This window comes from Colossoma macropomum, unplaced genomic scaffold (assembly GCF_904425465.1).
Source record: "Colossoma macropomum unplaced genomic scaffold, Colossoma_macropomum, whole genome shotgun sequence".
Lineage (NCBI taxonomy): Eukaryota > Metazoa > Chordata > Actinopteri > Characiformes > Serrasalmidae > Colossoma > Colossoma macropomum.
In genome coordinates, this window is record NW_023494796.1 from 17,087,583 (window position 1) to 17,108,008 (window position 20,426).

A 20,426-nucleotide genomic window follows, 5' to 3' on the forward strand; every position below is an offset into this window, starting at 1 on the left:
CAGCAAGGTCTTGCAGTTCTTACCACTTGTCTTTCTCTATTTTCCATGCATAATAATTGCCAAAAAGTAAGCTGAGCAAGTGCAACAACAATTATATGTTAGAAGGCTACTGAAGTAAAGAATATTTGCAATCTTGAAGGTACTATTGGTTTAGGTGTTTGGCTACATACAAACATACATGTTTGGGTTAGAAAAAAGCTGTTATTAACAGCTTTACAGCGCAGAAAAGAATAAATAGCTAACAGTATGTCATTAATTTTTTCTTGCACTTTTGTAATTTTGCATTCTTTTTCTTACAGGAAATTAAATAAATAAAAACTGAAAAATCCCGGCTGTTGGTTATTCCGTCAAAGCAAACAAAAACAAAACACAGTCCAAATTTGAAAGTTCCAGGCACGCATGATCAAAACCAGGAAACAAGACGCTGCAAAGACAAACTGTGAAGTCAGGCTATGAAGCTTCAGAAATGAGCTACAGATAAATGAAAACTGATCTGAGGCGAAACTGAGCATAGATGAGACACATACGCAGTCAGAGACACAGTATTTCCATCACTTCTCAGATCATCATTGTAATATCCAACAGCTTTTTTGTGCAGCCCTAACAAGTATCAGGCTGTGTCAGTAAAGAATATGTATTTAATTCTGTATATGAGACATGAAATAACTTAATTTAGATTGTTTTTAACTTATAAACAATTGTTTTTACTTAGAAAATCAAGAAAACATGGTGTTTGACCAGGGGTGCCTAAACGTTTGCAACCGACTGTATAACTTTGTCCAGATATAAAAATATTGTAGTTCCAAATTTGTGTTTTTCTAATTTTATGTCTTCTTATGTTTTTGCTCATCAATGTTTTCTCACTACAACACCCAGCATGCATTGAACAAATACATAATGCATCAATAGGGAATCCCTGTGGTGTCAATCCTGACTACTAGCCTAGCCACTGATATAAGAAACATTTCTATCTAATGCTTGTACAGTTCTCAACACAATGGATCTGCAAGTAATACAATCTATTATGAATCTTCACAGCTGAAAACAATGGACTAAAACGTTTCTGCGATACTTTCTGGGATAGACCTGAAAGGAGAGGTGGTGGTTTAACTTCAGAAGTCGTTCCATCTGTTTTGGTACACTATTCAAGTGTACATACTGAGTTATGCAGTGAATTACATTTATTATCATCTAATGGTTAAAATCATTTGATGTGAAATGCTCAATTCTTGAGAAACTTACTGAGTCAGATTTCTTTTCAGTGGTGGTGACAGGAACCAGGATCACGATGTTTCGATTACTGCACATTTCAGTAGTCTCTGCACAACTGCTAAATACCAATACTCCAAAGCATTATTTTAAAAGTGGACACTTTATTAGTTAATATAAGTCATCGCAAACACTTATTTTGTATAACTGCTCAGTAGATTGGTGTGTAATTAAATTGACCTCAATATCCAGAAGTATACAATGAAAATAAATAGCAGAATTTAATAAAAATGGTTTTAGGCTATCAAAAATAATTAATCCTCTGTTCTGATGCTGCTAAGAATGTCTCAGGACAGTTATCTTTATGAAAATAATATCTTTGTAATAGGAATGTAAAAGACAAACAGATGAATGGTATAATGGTATAAGAAACACTTTATATTGTGCTGTATTTCCCATGGTTTTAGTCAGCAGCGAACATTTGCAAAGCAAGATGGAAACCTAACCTGATAGATAAAGCACTTTTGGGAATGATTCTTGTATAGCTATATAGTCATCTCTCTTTCAATTGTCCTAATCTCTTTCTCTAGTATAGTGGTCTGCAGAATATGTTTCCAATGCGTACAACCTCAACCTCTTTGTCTGGCAGGCAAAGGGCTTTTCATCATGAACTGATAATCTATTTGTGTTTTGTAGTGGTCTGCTACAAGTACTTGCCAGAAATGTTCACAATACAATCCGGGTATATTTTAATGGTTCAGGAATTGGCTTTAATAATTCCAACATTTTTTCTAAATGTCAGCATAATTCAAAGTCATTCAGAGTGGTTTGGTGTGAAATGCTCCATTGTAGAGAAACTTACAGAGTCAGACTTTTTACAGTGGTGGTGAAAAATCTAAAATAATCAGTGACTGTACTATATTCTGAATTGTTTTTATATGTAATGCTGATAATGATAAAACAGTGGTGAATCTGAAAACAAGTTATCTATAGGGACTATTTTGCTCTGCATGTACTGCTCTGTTGCAATGTATTTAAAAATATAAAAGTAAAAAATATATATATATATATATATATATATTATAAATATATATATATATATACATATATATATATATATATATATATATATATATATATATACACACATTGTATCATGACTGTTTCATAAAATAACTTTACAGCATTACAGTCTTCAGATGTCTGGTTCCTATCACCACCACTGTGAACAATTCTGAGTCATTAAGTTTCTCCAGAATAGAGCATTTCACACCAAACCACTCTGAATAACTCTGTTTACCATTTAATTATGTACAAAATTTTAGCAGAATTCCCCTTTAATCCCCAATCAATTTCTGACCCCTTGTTTCTATGCTAACGTTCATAAAAAAATAAATAAAAAAAAAAAATTAATGGATTATATTTTGATCAGATTCCATGAAAATGTCGAGCTAGGTCAGGTACATTAAAATGCCTGTGGAAGTGCATGTACTTGCAGACTGCTGTTCTAGCTCTTCCTAAGAGAACGTATGCACATGCTTCTTCTACTCATTTCCACGTTCTTGTTGTTCGAGGATGAAGGTAGACAGGTCGTTGATGTCGGTGACAGTTGGGTGGCACTGCAGGGTCATCATCACCACACTTTCCTGTCCAGGAAAAATCTGTACCAATTTCTGTTTCAGCCTAAGTGTTTCCTCTGCTGACCTGTTCACCTTCTCCTCAACCTTAGGTGGAGCCCAGCCTGACTTGTGAGGTCTACTGGTGCCCCCTGTCGTCCGCTCGCGGTACTGCAGCACCTCTGTATGAGCACGAGGCTGAGGGGAGGGTAGTGAAGAAGAGGAGGCCACGCCCGCAAACGAGTGACTGCCCAGAGCTGGGGAGCTGAGAAAGGAACGAGAGAGAGTTAGGCGGCTAAAATGCAGCTAATAAAGAACGTGTTCTTAAAATCCTACTTCTGTGCAGGTATATTGTCGCTGTCCAGCGGCAGGCAGCACGTATTGCCTGGGCTGCCCCTGGCCACAGCATTTCACCTTTTAGCCTCTAAAAATCCAAAACATGTAGCCCAACTGACCGTTTTGCTTGGAGATTGTTTGCAATATTTTTCTCCTTTAACAAACCTGTTTGGTAAGGCATGGAACCAAATGCATCAAATAAGATTTTTCAAAATTTCTGAAAAAAATTAAATGGTTAAGATTTGAAGAAAGTCATTCAGAATGGTTTGGTGTGAAATGCTCCGCTCTAAAAAACTTATCAAGTCAGAACTGTTCACAGTGGTTATAGAAACCACACATCAACCTCTAAAAGCTTCCTCACAGAAAGTTATTACACAAAATGGTTATGAATATGTTGTCCGATGCCTGAGACATTGTTTTAGGATAATTCTGAGAAGGTCTCAATCTAAAACATAAAGTATTTTTAACAGATTTATTTTAAAAAAAGGTAGAGCAGAGAGGTACATGCAGGGTGTTATAAGGCAAAACAATGCCCAAAGAAAACTGATTTTTCAGATTTCAGATTAAATGGCTGCATTTTCATTATAGACAGTGTGACCTCTGGTTCCTATCCACCACCACTGTAAAGAAACAGGATTTTTGTACGTTTTTCTACAATTAATCATTCACATTAAACCACTCTGAATGTCTTTGTTCACATCTCAATCACTGAATTATGCAAAAAAACTAGTGGAATTCAAAAAACTGGTGGAAGTCTTTAATAATAAGGTGTTAAATAAAGTTTTAAGTTAAATAAATTAGTGTTACACTGTAAGACAGTAGCTAAACAGTACATAACAGTTCACTGACTTTCTAATAGTAAGTTAACAGAAAAAGTTCAATGTTTATAAAATTTTAAGGCAACAAAGTTACTAACTGCTTTAAGTAAAAACACGGAATCATTTTTTACAGTGTAGGGCTTTAACGCTGCAAGTTTTTTTTTTGTTCAGATTTAAAGAAGTATCAGTAATGTCAGGAGAAAAAAGCAGACCTAAATATGTTGTGCGAGTCACACTGTCAAAGCTGAAATAATAATTTAAGTCAGAGGCATTTGGTTGTATTTGGCAGGATTGTTTTGGACCACATCCTCAGAAGATACATCCTTCACCAAGTTTTGACTGAGTTCTCTTTTTATATTCTCTTTCAACACGATCATTATCATCAGATTCATCTGCTCAGGGAAGGGCTCCAAAGCACAACCCATGTTACAAGCTGTCCTTCCGCATGTTGTGTGTAATTACACATTTCCACCAGTGAGGTCTCCAAATCCCCAAACCTTACATACTGTAGCTTTAAGACTTGGTTGTTTTTTCTTGTCCTGTGATGTTGTTTCAAAGATGCAAGGTTATCTTATAAAAGTGATAGTAGGTGCATCCTAGCATTTTACCTGTTCTGCTTCCGTAAGAAGTCGTTGAGGTGAGGTCCACTTCTGCCAAGCGGATCATCTGGCACCATAAAGAGGTCCTCTGCAAACAAATACTGCAGCAACCTGAACAGAGGAAGACTTTGGTAAATATTTTGCTGACTGTACCAGAGAATGTTTACCTAAATATGGCAAAGAGTGCATAATCAGATATGGAATAACCATAGGTGTAATGTCCAGGGGGATGAGGGGGTTACAAGTAATTATAACGCATCTATATAAGCCCTCAATTCTGAATTGTCATAATTGGAAATAAAAAACAACAAAAAATTGGTTTTGTTGATGCAACCAATGGTACTATAAATGTGTATCAGTATTACTAATATAAATATACTAAATATTGATTAAAGCATTTTCTAAAACTATTATGGTTCTAAAATACTTACACCTAGAGTGGGAAAAAGTAGCATAAATAAAAGATCATGTCTCTTTTTCTCGAGGATGCATGCCCCCAGACCCCCAAACAAGGTTCTGTTCAACCCCTCCCAAAATTATGCCCTCGACAATCACTGCTGGGGTTTTTTTTTCTCTGTGATTTTATGGATATGAACTGATGTTTGGGCCACAAGGTCAGCTCCTACCTTTTCTTGATGATTTCCTTCCATGCACCTGACTCCTCCACAAGGTCTCTCATATTGTCATTGGTTACAATCACTCCATCTGTCTGCTGTGCAAACTGCAACATCATTCTGTCAAACATTCCACATGAGTACATCAGAGGCAGCATGTGTCGAATAAAAATGTAAACTACAGCTTTAACAAGTTTTCAACAAAGCTATTTCGTATTGTTTCAGTGCTCTCTGGAGAACTCAAAGTGACCTTTAATAAATACTATTACACAGCTTAGCTACTGACAAAAATGATACAAGTACACATAACATAGGTATCCTTTTAACCCTGCTCTACACAGTCCAGCTGTTTTATTTAAGCAATAGAACACGAGAGGAGTGTGCTATCGCGAAATAACATCATGGCTATGATTTGGATGGTGCAGTAGATCATCACAGCCGTGATGTTATAGTGATAACACACGACCTCGAGTGCTCTATTGCTTTTATACAACAGTTAATTAAACAAAGTAAGAAATTAATAAACTGGGCTGTGAACGTGTCATTTAATATGTGTTCGCAATTCCTTCCGCCAAAATTATAGTTCCTTAACAAGCAGCTCGTTGCTACGTCACAGTAACGAGCTCCGCTCACTCGCTGCACAGCCGGCAGTTCATCTCCCAGCTCCTTACACTAAATTCCGAAACTGTCTTCACCACTGAGCAGCTTTTTTGTTTTTTATTGCGGCAGTTTTATGGCTCAGTCCGATTTGGTCAGACTCTGAAGACGAGACTACACGTTTGGCGAATGATATTCGGTTCATTTCTGGCTGATTCCAGGTTGTTCAGGTGTTCTTCTGTCACAGCTGCTGACTGAAAAGCTGCTCAGTGGTAATGACAGTTTGGGAATTTAGTATAGTCTCATCTTCAGAGTCTAAAATTATGGTTGAAAATTTTATGAATTGTGGCTGTCAAATGATTAAAAAAGAATAATTGCGATTAATCACATTATTTTTGGTAGTTGATTGACATGTCAGGTATGTCTTTTTGCCTTGTTTGATTTTTGTTTCCTTTTCAAAAGCACTGCTTTTTCTTATAGCTGTATAAGCTGACATAATAATAAATAATCGGAACGTATCTCTTACTTTCAATAATTCGACAAAATTATTTCCATTACGTGAATATTAAGGCGTCCCTGGTCAAACCCCATGTTTTGTTGATTTTCTAAGTGAAAAAAGTTAACACATCCTCTACAGAGATCACACTTCTTCAAATTTTAATGTTCAACTACTGTTTATTTGCTAAATTTAGCATATTGGGGAAATAAGCAAAAAATAAATATAAAAAGTAATGGCATGTTTTATATTTTAAGTTTATTTTTTTGCACTATGTTAAAAGCAGCAAATAAATAGAAACTGTGCAATAAAGTTTTCAGAAAAATGCCATGTTCCATATACAGAATATGTTAACCTTAAAAAAAATTAGCAAAGCATGTCATTAGACAAGTGTTTTTCAAATTTTGCATAAGACTGTATATACATACATGTATATACACGTATGTACATACAGCTTGTGTATTCTTGTTACAGTGGAGGCTCTCTGGGGGACTATAGCTTTCCACTGCACTATTGCTGTTGTTGCTGCTCAATGATTTGTCTAAAGTTCTCCCATATGCACTGTCCAGTGTAGTCTGCTGAAGTTGCTGCTTTAAAAACCATTTTAAAAGACATTTTAATGAGAGGGCTACAATTGTGGATTTTATCATAGTAACATACAATGTACAAAGCATCTGTGCTTCAGCCTGCAGGACTACAGAGGATTAGAAGGGTCAAACTAATGGCACTAACAAAAGAGTGGCATTAATAATAAGCTATTAACACGTTAACATTTACAAGCATAATGTGGATACCGTTGCAGTGAACAAATATCAAAAACAAACCATTAAGTTTTTTAATTCAACATGCAGGACATTATTAATCATCTAATTGATAGGAATCAATACTCGTCAAATCAGTACAAAGCAATAATCACCACTAATAATAGATGAAATAGATGGTGTACCTGTCATCATAGGAGTTTATCCTATGTCCCATAACCTCTCTAGAGGGGGTAAAGACCAGGAGACGAAGATCCTGCAGTTGTGTCAGAAATTGCTGCTCTTTAAAAGAGAATATACCATTAATATCGAAAATTACTTCAGTTTCCTTTTTAAAAACCTAACCAAAATGGTGGAAACACCATATACTAATTGTACAGTCATGCAGTAATTCTTACCTTTTATCTTTGGGTCTTTCTTCTGTCTCCACTGGGGAACAAACACTGTAATTTCACGATGTCCTCGGCTCCAGAAGTACTGCACAGCTAGAGCAATGCCTCGACAGGAGAAAAACATCCCCAAGCCATGACTGGGGATAAATTACAATATAGAATCATTACTCATAATCATACCACCCGTCATAAAGTATAAAATTGCCAGGCTGTTTACACCCTGCGTCAACGTGTGTTTTGTTATCAAATCATGTTTGGTGGTCAGAGATGGCTCTTGATCATATTTAACACAAGTGTAAATGGAATATGTTTTCTATATCTGCATAGTCTTAGGAACACACTGCAAGTCTTAACTTCCTTCTCATGCCCAAAAAGTAGCTCCATGATCAAGCCCTCTCCACCTCAGATGCAGACAATTAGTTGCCTGATTTAAACGTGTTCTTCTGATATTCGACAAAATATAATACACAGGTACTAACAGGTGAGAAACCCTGATTACAGTAGGTTCCCGGACATGAAAAGTAAACTTTGTATGTGTCGCTGTGCTTTTTATACAGATCAGTTCTGGCCACACTGGGACGCATTTCAGTTAAAGGTGTAAACAAAATCTGGCCAAAGTCCATCCAGATTTGATCCAAACATGAAATGCATGTTAACACAAGGAGTCATTCCGTATCAGATCACTGGGCATCAACATTATTTCTTGCAGATATTTGAGAAACTGGCTCTGCTTTACTGTGGAGTTTCACTATGTTTGTCATTTTCTGAGGTGATCTGACATGAAAATACCCTTGGTTGTCATTTTTTCTCTTGCTTTTGACAATTCAAATCATGGTCAAGCAAGCTAACCTCCTACGGCCTTACATTTTACACGTTGAACACAATGTAATATATATAATATATATAAAAGATTAGAATCATTGTTTTCAGTAATATATAAGTAATTCCGTTACTGACATTATATAATGTTGGTACTGGTACGTTTTTCAAAAAAGAGAGATGGCATAGCATCAAGAATCAAGGTACAATAAAATTTAATATCCAACATGCTTTGCGCTTGAAAAGTGGGGATCAAATCTCAAGGCAGTTAACTTGACAAACTATTACAATAAACAGACAATAACAGAATATTATTTATCATCTATTAACTTTTTGTTCACGTCATCAAATATTGAATAAGATTGAAAAAAACACCTGTTGTTTACATTTTTTTTCATTTTGTAGACATTCTTTTTCAGAGGGACTTACAGATTAAACACGTTGCAGTCATTTGCACAAGTTTGGGTGCCCCTGGTCAAATGACATGGTTTATTGATATTCTAACTGAAAAGGAGTTAACACATCCTTTACAGAGAACAAACATCTGCAAAATTTACTGCACAAGTACTGTTTATTGACTTAATTTAACACATTGGGAAAAAATAAAACATAAAATGTGGCCTGTGCAAAACATTTCATATTATGTTTAATCCTTTCCCATATGTTAAATTCAGCACATAAATAGAAATTATGCACTAAAATCTGCAGAAAAAGATTTAAGTTGGTTCCCTCTAGAGAATATCTTAACTTATTTTTACTTATTTTTTTAAACAATCATCAAAACATGTCATTTGACCAGGGCTGTTCAAAGTTCTGCATAGGACTGTTTAGTGGTAATAGCAAATGTAGCATTTGGAGTCGTGCCCAAGGACCCTTGGTATAGCATGGTGTGCTTGCCTGGCTGGGGAACCCTAGTCTGCTTGGTGATGTGCAGCGGTTTACCCACTATGCTAAACTAATCTAGTTTACGATATTATTTCAATCTACATTTTCTCCGTTTACAGAATGATAATATGTCAGGTTATTCCCAATGTTTAAAGTATATATTTTCCCCTGCTTATCTTATTATTTGTTTTCCTCACCTCATGGCCACATTGCTCCCGTCAATGATGATCTGGCGCAACCCTGAGTCACCAGGGACATTTGTAAGCTGGAGGTCAAAAGGTTTCTCCAAGCTTTCCAAAAAGCGCTGTGATCCTGTGACAACTGCCCCTGTTTTGCTTGGTGGAGGTCCATGTATGTATTTAGGCCTTGTGGCTGTGTTCATCATAGCAATTATTTGTTCTGAGACATTGGGATGCAGTGGTGGTGGGGGGTAGGTGGGCTGAGGTGGCCCTCGAACAAAAGGAGGATTGACAGGAATGTGTTGGTTGTGAAAAGCTGAAGGACGTCCTGGTTTGATGGGCCAGTTTACGGTGTCCGTTTGCATTAAAGGTTCTTGCATTCTTGGCTCTACACTGGTCCTTTCTCGTACATCTACTTGCACTCCCTCCATCTTGGTTGACTTTTCTTTTAGACTTATTCCTCTATTGTGTTTCTGGTTCTTCTGTCTTTGTCACTTCACTCTTCCCATTTACTTGCTTCTCTTCTTTGAAATCCCTCTCCAGCTTCTGGAAAGCTATTGCTTTTCTTTGCTGCTCTTCTGTTTCTTCTGCTCTCTTTCTCTCATCATCTCCTTTATTCTCAGGGTCTCTCACACCCATTTTCTGCAGTTCATGAATCAGCTCATGTGGTGTCAGTTGAGGGCGGTTACTGTAAACCTCAGCCACATTTTCCGCTGTGTACCCACAACTGGCCGCTGCCTTTTTCACCACTCCAAGGACAAAGTCGTCCTCTTTTGCTCCTGGAGCCCCATTCACACCTGCCTCCCTGGTTATGCCAGGCAAGGCTTCCTGATCTGGGACTCTGGCATTGATGTGCTCTATCTGAATCCCAGATTTGTCTTGCTCTTTCTGGATCAAGTCAAAGACCTTAGAGGGCTCAGGTCCTTGACTTGCCTCTTTGGTCAAGCCAGGCAAGGCCTCCTGAACTGAGACTCTGGCATTGCTGCATTGTAATTGAATCCCAGAGATGTCTTGCTCTTGCTGGATTAAGTCAAGGACCTGAGAGGGCTCTCTGGGTCCTGTACGGGTTAGAACCCTGCACACAAGTTGTTCATCGTAGCCCATTGCAGTGAAGAATTTAAGGAGGTGCTCATGTTCCTGTTTGCTTCCTGTAGACAGCAGGTACTCCTCCTGCTGCTCTGACTCTTGTCGCTCCTCTGTTTGCTGGGATGCACCTACTGAACAGTGCAAGAACTGACCGTGAGATGCTTCACTTAAGCCTTGTTCTTCTCTAGGCTGGTCTTCCTTATTTTTGATGCCATAATTCTGGGATTTGCATGAAAAATCTGATCGAGGGGTATGTGACAGAAATGTTCCGTTTTGTTTACCAGGGAAGGTGAAATTCCCTAGAACATCAGGTGTTCTATTCTCTGTAGATTTTCTATGCATTAGTCTGTCTATGTTCTCCTGCAGTTCCAGTAGTGTTCTGCCGCCTGCTGAAACTGCTGCACTGTCCAAAGTGCTTGGGCCCACTCCTGACTGCTTAACCAAGTCCAGAAGAACCTCTTTAATCACAACTGGCAGTGCCAGCAGATCCAGGGTGTAACTGTCCTCTGGCCTCTCCACTAGTGACTTGAAGGTCCGACGTGAATCCAGGGACTCGCCTGCTGTATCAATAGGCTGTAACTGGCTGTTCCGGAACTTATCTGCCAGGTCCGTAATGAGAGAGCAGGCCTTCACAACAGGCTCAGCCAAACCAAAGACGAGGAGACAACCCACAGAGCCCACCTGGGGATGAAAGATGCAAGAGTAAAATAGTATTAGAATGGATCAGGAAACAGCATAGATTGAGACTGACTGGAGTAAGATCACAAGATTTGAATAAGAGCACAAATCCAAGAAGAATGGACCAATTATTCAGGCATTGATAATAGATGTAAAGATTGACAATAGCAATCAATCAAGCTTTACTAGAGGTGGGATGTGGTACCTGGCACATACAAACATAAGCACCTATGGAGATCCGGTTTCCAGACTTGTGTAAACGATGACTCAGACCAACAACCATCAGCAACTAAAGTCTGAACAGTCCATACCAGGACTTCAGAGGGGTTGGAAGTCCAATGTCAGTAAAACCAACAAAAATAAATGTGTGTACTGTGGGACAATTGGCCATTGCATGGGTGAACAGTTCCAGTCCTAGAGGATCCTAGTCCAGCACATGTTGGTGATTTCCCCGCTCAAACACACCCAATTCAAGTCGTTTTTTCTTACCAGCTTTAGTCGGTGCGTTTGAGCAGGAATATGTGCAAACATATGTGCAAACTGTGCTGGACTCTAGGCCTCCAGGAATGGAACAGGACACTAAGCATTACCGGTGAGTGTCCTGGACAAGACAGGCAGTAGCATATATACAAATAACACATAATATCCAGTACAGCAAAAATGTAAACAATTATGATGCAAATTAGGAAGATGTCTCAAAAGGGGCTGACACCCAAACTAATCTACAGACTGACAGCAATCAAGACTACAAAGTCTTTTATCACGTGTCCTGACTAACGTTGCAAAATTCAGGTTGCCTACAGGGCAGAGGAAGTTTCCTGTCCTGTACACAAAATGAGGCAAAGTTACAAAATGACAGACTGTGGAAATATGAAGTTAAATTTTTGGCTCCTTCAATCCTGTTACAGTATCTATCCATGTCAGAGTTTTAAATATGCTCTACAGGCTTTTATGCCCAACTTGTAACTTTACTTCTTTACTAACTTTTAGTAAAGAAGCAGAGTATGTGATGCAAAAATGCAAATATATCAGAATAACAAAGCAAGGAAGGGTGTAGTGATCACTCCAGGCACTTTTAGAGGCCTTCATCAACCCCCCCAGTTACTGGCACTTGAACCCAGATGTGAAGGACCATATTAAATCCTGTATGCAGGAGTGGGTTTATTCTAGGAACCAAAGGCCTTGTGGCTCAAAATTGATACGTGGATTGGTGATTGGTATGAGCAGATGAATAAGTCTTAAAGCTCATCTAAAATTACTGTCAGGTAATAGACTGACAGTAATTTCCAACGGTAGGCTTGATTATGCAGAATGTATTGAAGTTATGTTTTTGACATGCTCACTTTTCATGGTATAGGACTAACACTACTTCACAGGATACACCACATTTCTTCAAGCTGGCTATGTCTTTGCTGAGAATATATTAATAAATTTAATAAAATTAGTGTTGGGTATGTGGTATTAGACCACAAAATGTAGATATGTACCCATTGCAGTAAGCCCATTTCCTTTTAGTATGACACTAGAAAGTATGACACTATATCCTAATACTTTAATAACTACATTCAAAGCAATGCAGTGTGGTTATTCTTAGTTTAATGTAGTGAAGAAGGTTGGCTGTTTAAGTCATTAATATATCTGCTAATCTTCAAACTAGGAACATTTTACCCTTTGTACAATGTATAAAGTACTGTGCAAGTCAGAAACCACCCTACATTTTGTCAAGCATCCTATTGTTTCAGACTGTCTGGTGGACTCCAATTCCCAAAACACTCTGGGAGAACACATGACTGTGACATCATATCAATCCATCTGTCAACGTTCTGATTCTCCAGATTACTGACTCTGTTCACCTGTTCTCTGTATCATATGATCTAGTTAGCTTGGTTTATAAGCCCGGGCTTATTACATACTACGGCTTATTATTCAGTAACTACAGGGACTTCGATGCAAACTGCCTGAGCTATTCTAAGGTCATAGATGCATTAAAACTTGACCATTTAAGGGGTCAATCACAATTATTTTTATGACAATGAATTGTCAGCTAAAATTTCATGATCATGCCAGGCCTACTCTGAATTTTACATAGCACTGTATCATTGGCAGATTACCATTATATCTAGTGTTTATGATTAACCTGCCCTTAAGCTTCTATGTTGATAGACACACTCGTAAGCCAATGAGCACAAGGCTCAGGTGAATCTTTTTTGATTGCAACTCTAATTTCGTGCTTACTAGCTTTAGTATAGTTGCCTTAGACATTTGGAAAATGGTTCTCCTGAACGCAATAGTAATGACACTGCCAAGTCAACAGAACAGGTATCCACTAAATTATCAAAAGTAAAACAGATGACCCTGTGGAAACAAATGGCCTTAGACCTGCTGATAGCAAAGAAAGGTAAAACATGTTGTCAAATAGAATAAACAAAATAGCTTGAAGCAAAACTGTTGCCACAATGATGGCATGCATCTCTATGTGTCTGTTAATGCAAATTATACAGCCTGTTTGTGCATTACATTATAGTGTCATTTGATCATAAGCTACATGCACGTGCCTAGAGTGCTTACTTGGGACATTATGTCTTATTTTTTAAGATAGGATTGGTTATTCACTCTCTCTTTACAATGGTGTTGACAGGAATCAGGGATTGAGAGGCAATGAAAATACAGCCAATTTATTTACAATTCAAAATGACTAGTGAACATACACTTTCCCTCTGAGTATTTATACGTAATGTTGATGATGGTACCCTGGTAAATCTGAAAAAAGAAAAGTTTTGCCTTAAAACGCCCTGCATATACCTGCTGTGGTGTTAAACACTGCTGATGTCTCGTTCTTAACAATTCTGGATCCTGAAGTTTCTCTAGAGCAGAACATATCCCATCAAACCAATCTGAATGGTTTTGTTTACATGTTAACCAACTACACAGTTTTTTAAATAATGTGTCGAATTTCCATTCAATATGGACATATTTTCAGTTTGTAATTTAAATAACTCGCTTGATTCATGTTGAGGAGTAGCTACTGGTACCACTCCTATCTAGTAATCTCTGGAGACTCCCAACTCCCCACAGTAAGATGTAGTAAATTGTGGAAGTTAAAACAGTAAAGATAGTAGGTAGACCAATATCTTGGTTTAGAGAAAGCTGGCTAAAGTTGGGAAAGTTGTGGAAGCTTCAATAAACAGCCTCCAAATTGTTTCTACTCACCTCTATATGCGCTGAGGTAATTCTGATCAGGCAGTCAATGAACAACCCTCTGGCACCACAGAACACACAGTGAAGGGTCTTTGGATACTGGACTTCATTTTGAGCCTCCTGGGTCACAACACCTTTTACAAAAAGCTAAACAAAACACAAGAAGACATATGATAAGAGACTACCCAAGCATACATGATACCAAACCCTAGAGTAGAAACAAGCAGAAACAGACAAAATGCACTAGCAAAACTGTAGTGCCACATTTAAATAGGCTCTGAAAACTATGGCCTGGTTTTCTGGACGTGAGTTAAGCCTGCATTTCCAATGGTGATCCATCACTGTAAATCTTCTTTAGTCGAGACTTTGGCTTACTCTTGGTCTGGGAAACGGGCTTTATGTGCCCAGAGGGAAAATACAACCCCATTTCCAAAAAAGTTGAGATGGGGGGCATGTTTGCCTCTGTGTTTCATCACCTCTTCCTTTTTAAGCACTCTGTAAGTGTTTGGGAACTGAGGAGACCAATTGCTGTAGTTTTGAAAGTGATATGTTTTCCCATTCTTGCTTGATATAGCATTTTAGCTGCTCATCAGTTCGGGGTCTCCTTTGTCATATTTTTTTATTTCATAATTGCCCAAATGTTTTCAGTGGCGACAGGTCTGGATGGCAGGCAGGCCAGTTTGGCACCCTGATTCTTTTAATACGGAGCAATGCTGTTGTAATACATGCAGAATGTGGTTTGACATTGTCTTGCTGAAATAATCAAGATCCTCTCTGAAAAAGACGTCATCTGGATGGCAGCATATGTTGCCAAAACATGTATATATCATTCAGTATTAATGGTGCCTTCACAGATGTGCCTGTCACTAATGTACCCCTATACCATCATGAATATTGGCTTCTAAACTGTGCACTGATAACAAGCTAAGTGGTCTTTAACCTGGAGGACCCAGAGAAGGTGGCAGCATTTCTGGGTCCTGTTTATATATGGTTCCTTCTTTGCATTTTAGAGTTTTAATTTGCATTTTTGGATGCAGCAACAAATTGTTTTCACAGAGTGTTTTTCAGCAGTGTTTCTGAGCCCATGCAGTGATTTCCACTACAGAATCATGTCTGTTTTTAATGCAGTGCTGCCTGAGTGCCCAAAGATCACGGCCAGCAAATACTGTTTTTTGGCCTTGTCCTTTGCATACAGAGATGTCTCGAGATTCTTCAAGTTCTTTGTTATTTTAAGTTGAGAAACGATCATGTTACTCACCTGTTGCCAATTAACCACCAGGTGTTTTTAAGCATTACACAACTTTACCAGCCTTTTGTTGCTCCCGTCCCAACATGTTGTTGGCATCATATTTTTAATAGGGGCATCAATTAAAAAAAGAAACAATAAAATTTCTCAGTTTCAACATTTGATATGTCGTCTTTGTACTATTTTCAATGAAATATAGGGTTTAAATGATTTCCACATCATTGCATTTTGTTTTTATTTGTCCCAAGTTTTTTGGAAATGGGGTTGTACATAGTCGCACCGTTTCATAACATAACTTTTTAAAATAGAAAAGTAAAATAAAAAGTCTGGATTTAAGATGGGTTCAAAGGAGTCAGTATAACTTACTAATTGCATATACAAAATATGGTACAGTTATATTCTCCAAATAGAGGTGCTAAAGATTGAGGACACCACCCCAGTGAAGCGATGGAACCTGAAAGGTACATTTTAGCACCTAAAACTTATCATCAGACAACATCTTCTTAACAGTTTTGCTTAATAACTTTCTCTGAGGAAATTTTCAAGAGGCGGTAAATGCTTCAGATGTCTGGTTTCTATCACCACCACTGTGAACAATTCTGACTCGATACGCTTATCTAGAATGAAGCATTTTACATCAAAACACTCTGAATAAGTTAGTTTACTTCTTTACAATTGAACTGCACAGCAATATGGCAAAATCAGTGGAAATGTCCTAGAATAGAAGGAAACCTGGCGAAAGTAAATCAGTAAGATAAGATAATGGCATAAAGGACTGACATCAAGTTAGTTACTGTGCAGTTTATGCTGTTCCTATGAACTGGTTGTTGTGTACTGGCTCATTTGTCATAGTTTGCCATAATAACAGTAACATATAATCATGTTACCATAAGTTTATGATTAGGGTTAGAGTTAATAACATTCTGGCAGACCAAATCAATCGTCCTCATGGACCAACTTTGGCTTACTGTCCACACTTTGGGCAGCCCTGATCTAAATCATGTAAGACCTGAAGTCTAATTGTAAAACTAAACACTGATGACAGGGGCTAACAGACTAAACAAAACTAAACAAAACTGTTTTGCGGGGAAACATTTAAAAAAAAAGAAAACCACACCAGCCTGCATGAAAGAATAAAACCCACCTTTGCTGCCTCCACGTCTCTTTTTCTTCCTTTCAGCTGCAGCCAGATCTGTCCATCCTGAGATGTATATGCATCTTCTTCCCCACCTATTCTCAAGATCACCCTAAACACTCGCTCCACTGTATTTTTCAGGTCCAGCAGACAACCTCGCAGCACACCAGGACAGGTGAACTCATCCTCCACCTGATGTTCTCCTTCTATCTTTTCCCCCCATCCTGGGACGGCTGAGAGGGCCATGACAGAGCAGGACTGTAGATGACGATGGTCAAGACTTACTAGAGCATTTGAGAAGATGTGGAGAGATAACAGAGAAACGGTAACCAATTAATGTTTTTAAGGAGGCCTCTCTAGGATGGAGATAAGTCATATTTTTAATGAGCGCATCCCAAAACTGAAATAAGGGTTTTTTTTGTGAGCAAAAGGAATGGAAAAAGGCCATGAAAATGATACAGCTCTTTTCATTCAAAGCTGGACTTGGCAAAATTAATATGCTGATTAGGACATAAAGGTAATCAATAAGGTCATCCAGTTTAAAGGGCCATTCCAGCCTAAAACTGTGCACTACTATCAGGATGCACCAGCAGGAATTTAAGTAAACTTCAACTAGTTCAAAATGCTGCAGCCAGCTTTCTCACTGAAACTAGAAAATTTGATCATATCAGTCCAGTTCTATCATCACTTCATTGGCTGCCTGTTAAATTCCATATTGATTACAAAATTCTTTTATTGACGTATAAAGCCCTACATGGGCTCGCTCCTGAGTACCTACAAGACCTTATTTCCCATTACGAGCCACCACGATTACTCAGATCACAAAGTGCTGGCTTTTTAATCGTTCCCAGAATTCAGAAGGTTTCATCTGGGGGAAGAGCCTTTTCTTATAAAGCCCCCAAACTCTGGAATGATCTTCCAGAAAATGTTCGGGACTCAGACTCACTTGTTCAGTTTAGCTTTTGGTAGTTAATGTTTCCCCTTAGATAAAGGCAGCAGATCCAGGGGTCCATGGACACAGGGAATTATAGTAAACTGAGACGCCGGTGCTGTCGTCCCGCCGCTCGCATGCAATCACTCAGGTTTGTGGACGGTGGAGCGGAGGGATGCCAAATTGTTTCAGGGTGCTCCCGTATCTGTGTGTCCTTTTGGTTCTCTCCTTTTAGTTAAGCTGTTATAGTCAGATCTGCCGGAGTCATTAGCCACACTCTGGAAATGTTTTACATATTATTATACATACACCCATACAGAACTAAACTAACTCCATCTCCCTACCTTTTTTCCGAGTAAACGACTGCCCACCTGTCCGGCCGGACACTGATGGATGATTGTCTGTTGAGCTCTCCTGCTACCCGCTTCAGACCAGTTGCCCACGCCCCAGTCACCGCCACCTGCCTTGGACTAGCTGCCCACCCTACACTGAAGTGGACTCCTAACTATTACTACTACTACTACTATTAATATTAGTAGTATAATAATTTTGTAGGTAGTTTGACCAGAGGAGGATGGGTCCCCCCTTGTGAGCCTTGGTTCCTCCCAAGGTTTCTTCCCCAGCTCTGAGGGGGTTTTTCCTTGCCACTGTCGCCCCTGGCTTGCTCACCTGGAGGATTTACATTTCATGTTAAAACTTTGTCCTTAATGGATTTCTGTGAAGCTGCTTTGTGACAACATCAGTTGTAAAAAGCGCTGTACAAATAAATTTGACTTGACTTGACTTATTTGTTAGGGTATATAGTGCAGTGTCACATCAACAAAATTAAGACTTTTTTTTGTGTTTTTGTCCCCCAGTGCTCTCTTACTACAATACCCAGCATGCATCACACAAGTATGTCATTGGAAATCTTCCCAACTACATAAAGAAATCTACTGATGTACTGCTGATGTAGAGGCTGATAAACAGACGTGATTCAGCATCCTAGCTGTGACGCTAGCTATCTCGCTTCTTTCTGCATTTGGCAACGAGCAGAAAAAAACACATTTTAAACAGCCTGCCCCCAAAAATATTTGTACCTTCAAGATACATCATCAAAAGGGGAGTTTCCTAGTCTTCAAACCATAACATCTCACTCTCAAGACTACTGTAGCATCGCTACAGGAGGCAAATAGGTACATTTACAATTTTTTTGTAGCAAAGTTTACATTTTCCATTTTGGCTGGAAGGCCCCTTTAATCAGCAACGTTAAAGGTGAATTCCACCAATTTTTCAAAATTTCTCAAGAATTAAATCACTGAGACGTAAACAAAGTCATTTAGAGTGTTTTGAGGTCAAATGCTTCATTCTAGAGAAACTTGCTGACTCAGATTTCTTTACAGTGGTGGTGACAGGAACCAGAGGTTGCAATGTCTCCAACGCAAACATAGCCATTTTATTTACTATCCAAAACCATCAGTGAATCTAAATCTGAGGTTTTAAACGTAATGCTGAGGATAGTGGAAAATCTGAAAAAATAATAATGACTTTGCCTCACAACGCCCTGCATGTACCACTCTGCCATGAATGAGTTTTTTAAATATATGCTTAAGATCAGAATGTAATCTTAAAACATCATCAGGCAGTGTATTCATAATCACTGAATCTAATAACTTTCTGTGAGGGATCTTTTAAAGATGGACGTCTGGTTGCTATCACCATCACTGCGAACAATTCTGATTCAGTACAGTTGGTAAACATTTGTGTAATTATGTTGAAATTTTGGAAAAAAAATGGTGGAGTTCCCCTTTAACAAAGGATACCAACACAAGACAAATTGGCTTCCTGGACGTTGTCACGAGGAAAGTACTCAATAAAGAAACTTTATATACGGTTAAATTGAAAAAATGTTAGCCTACCATGGTCACTTCAGCTCCCTTCACCTGTTGGCTTTTTAAGTTTCGATTACAGTCGTTGGTCGTGTCTTCCGCACTTACTCAGTTGACCTTACTTAATATCTAAGACTAAGACCAAAGTTCACCCCCGTCCGATTAGCACCCAAACGGTCCCGGTGTTACGACGATTCTATATTTTTTAACAGCTTTGTACAACTTCCTGCTCCATCGAGTTAAAAACACATCGTGCTCGCCATGAACGTGGGTTATTATTGTTGACAAAATGAAACTTGGGGAAATTCACAGTAGGCGGAGCGGCTACCGTAACGAACGTATATGCTGTAGCCCACAATTCTCCAGCTTCTTGTTCGAAGTTTCCCGTTCCACCTTAAATGGTGCAGAATTTTAAAGTGGAACGGGCAAATTCGAATAAGAAGCTTACTTCAGCTTAATGGACTCAAACGGCTGAAACAGAAGCAATCTGGCAACCCTGTCAGTTACTTTATACAAAAGTGTTGCTTTTTCAGCAAAAGCCAACATTGTTTGCACTGTTATAAAAGGGGTAGACGCTATACGACCTTCACGGTAAGTTGTCTTCCTGGTCGCCAGCTTTCTTGTTCGAATTTACCCGTTCCGCTTTAAATGGTGCAGCAATTGTAACTGCTGCACCATTTAAGGTGGAACGGAAAAATTCCAATAAGAAGCTGATGAGTAGAAGCTGACGTCAGCTTCCTGCTGCCTTTACTGTTTTAGGCTCACTACAGTGCTCACAGAGGGATTCTACAACCACAGGCGAGAAATAACGGCCGTCTGAGCAGGCAAAATGTTCAATATGTTAAATCAGTCGTCGTTCAAATACAAATAAAACGGGTTTTGTGTATGTTTTTGACGTGAACACAGCTGCGCAGAAGCAGACCGAGCTGTGGTGGGAAATTCCACTGACGTCAAAACTCAAGA

General features: G+C 38.6%; 1 pseudogene; it reads right to left on the minus strand.

Annotated features, from left to right (window-relative positions):
• Nucleotides 1–1,352: 1,352 nt before the first annotated feature.
• On the minus strand, nt 1,353–20,069 carry LOC118816548 (annotated as a pseudogene).
• Nucleotides 20,070–20,426: the final 357 nt, after the last annotated feature.